This window comes from Felis catus, chromosome A2 (genome assembly GCF_018350175.1).
Source record: "Felis catus isolate Fca126 chromosome A2, F.catus_Fca126_mat1.0, whole genome shotgun sequence".
Taxonomy (NCBI): Eukaryota; Metazoa; Chordata; class Mammalia; order Carnivora; family Felidae; genus Felis; species Felis catus.
In genome coordinates this window covers 135890078-135892677 of record NC_058369.1, presented here as the reverse complement: position 1 = coordinate 135892677, position 2600 = coordinate 135890078, and the positions used below count along the sequence as shown (strand labels likewise).

The 2600-nt window shown below is 34.3% G+C and overlaps 1 pseudogene; it reads right to left on the bottom strand.

Annotated features, from left to right (window-relative positions):
- Window positions 1-452: 452 nt before the first annotated feature.
- Window positions 453-972, bottom strand: LOC102900334 (annotated as a pseudogene).
- Window positions 973-2600: the final 1628 nt, after the last annotated feature.

Sequence of the window (2600 nt, the reverse complement as noted above, 5' to 3'; positions counted from 1 at the left end):
AAACCACAGGTCCAGGAAGCTCAGTGAACACCACACAGGATAAATGCCAAAAAACCTCACCTCAAACCTAGGCATCTTCAAAGTGCAGAAACTCAATAACAAAGAAAAAAAACTTGAAAGAAGCCAGAGGAAAAAACACTACCTATGAGGAGAAAAGGTAAGAATTACATCTGACTATTCCTCAAAAAACATGCAGGCAAGAAGAGTGGAGTGAGATATTTAAAGTGTTTAGAAGAATAAAAAAATCCCCAGCAACCTAGAATTCAGTAGTCTGCAAAATTATCCTACAAAAGTAAAGGAGAAATAAAGACAGTCTCAAACAAACAAAAACTGATGGAATTTGTAGCCAGTAGACCTACTTTGAAAGAAATGTTAAAAGAAGCTCTTCAGAGAAAAGAGAAATTATTTAGGCCAGAAACTCAGATCCACAAAAAAAAAAAAAAAAAAAAAAAAAAGCATCAGAGAATGCATAAGTGAAGGTAAAATAAAATAAAAACTTTTAATTTTCTTACTTTTCCCCAAAACCAAACAAATATTTATTATCGAACCAACTAACCAACTTACGGGTGCAGAAACAAAGTGACAGAAAAATCACATCCAATAAAACGTGTATTGTTCAAGTAGTAATGATGTTTACAGAGTGATATGGTACGAGCAAGCAAACTTCATGCAGCATAAATATGTGTTCCATCTCATGTGTGACTCCTTCGAGACCCAGGTTCTTGGTTCTTCTCCAATGTCTCTTCTTGGATTTGTACTTGATTTTATTACCAGTTTTCATCCAAACCCACTGGGGAATGGGAAAATTCGGCTTTCATTTTTTGGCCAGGAATTGCTTGATCTTGAAAGTCTTGTGAGAAAACATGGCAAGGAGCAGTCAGCCACATACATCAACATGGCAGAGAAAAGGAGAGCTTATTTCTTCTTATTCTTAATTGATCTAAAAACTTATAGTCTGTTTGATAAGTAGTAGCAACAATGTATTTAATTATATATACTGTGTATATAAAAAATCTTATGTATAAATGAAATGAAATGAATGACAGCAATGATACAGGGAACAAGAGAGGTAAATTAGTAATATTTTGTTATTATGAAGTGCTTGCACTACCAATGCAATGGTAGAGTGTTATTAAAAGGGACTTGGATTAGTTGTAAACATATATTGCAATCACTAAAAGAAAAGCAAGAAAAAAAAGAAATACAATTGATATGCTAAGGAGAGAAAATGAAATCATACAAAATCCTCAAAGCCACAAAGGGGAGGAAAAAATGAGAAAGTAAAAAATAGTCAATAGAAAATACTAACAAATACAGTAGATATTAATTGAACTATATCAGTAATCGTTGTACATTTTAATGGTCTAAAAACACTGATTAAAAGATACAGGTTGTGAGAGGGAATATAAAAAATAAGGCCCTGGGGCGCCTGGGTGGCACAGTCGGTTAAGTGTCCGACTTCAGCCAGGTCACGATCTCGCGGTCCGTGGGTTCGAGTCCCACGTCAGGCTCTGGGCTGATGGCTCAGAGCCTGGAGCCTGTTTCTGATTCTGTGTCTCCCTCTCTCTCTGCCCCTCCCCCGTTCATGCTCTGTCTCTCTCTGTCCCAAAAATAAATAAAAACGTTGAAAAAAAAATTAAAAAAAAATAAGGCCCTATTATATGTTATCTACAAAAAATAAAGACTTAATTTTTAAGTAATCTCTACACTCAATGTTGTGCTTACAACCCCGAGATCAAGAGCTGCATGCTCTACAACCCTGAGTCAGCCAGATGCTCCCATAAACCTACTTTTAACATAAAGAAACACAGATTAAAAACATGGGTATGAAGAAAGTTATATATAACACAATAACCTTAATCAAAAGAAAGTGAGGGCATCTGTATTAATTTCAGACGGAACTAACTTTAGAGCAAGGCAAGTTATTAGGCATAAAGAGGGGCATCATATAATCATAAAGTGGTTAATGTTCTAAGAAGCCATAATACTCATTAATGCATGTGTGCCTAACAACAGAGGCATATGTACACCCAAAATACATGTAGCAAAACTGATGGAACTTAAGGAGAAACTGCGATAGATGAATCTACTATTATAGTTGGAGGCTTGTTACTACCCCTCTAAAATAAATAACAGATTTCAGCAGATAGGAAGTCAGTAAGGACATAGAACTTAACAGTACCATTAATCAACTGGATATAATTGAATCTATAGACTACTTCATCCAACAACAGCAAAATAGAACCTCAACCTTACATAGAACATTCACTGAGATAGAACATATTCTGGGCCAGAAAACACCTTAACAAATTAAAAAGAATAGAAATTACATGTTGTCAGACCACAATGGAATTAAACTAGAAATCAACAACAAAATATAGCTGGAAAATCCCAGAATGCTTGGAGATTAAACATGACATCTCTAAATAATATATGAGTCAAAGAAGAAATCTCAACATAAATAAAAAATATCTTGAACTATATAAACATAAAAAACTTATCAAAATTTGTGGCATGAAGCAAAAGTAGTGCTTAGGTGGAAATGTATAACATTGAATGACTATAGTAGAAAAGAAGAAAGATCTAAACTTAGTTATCTA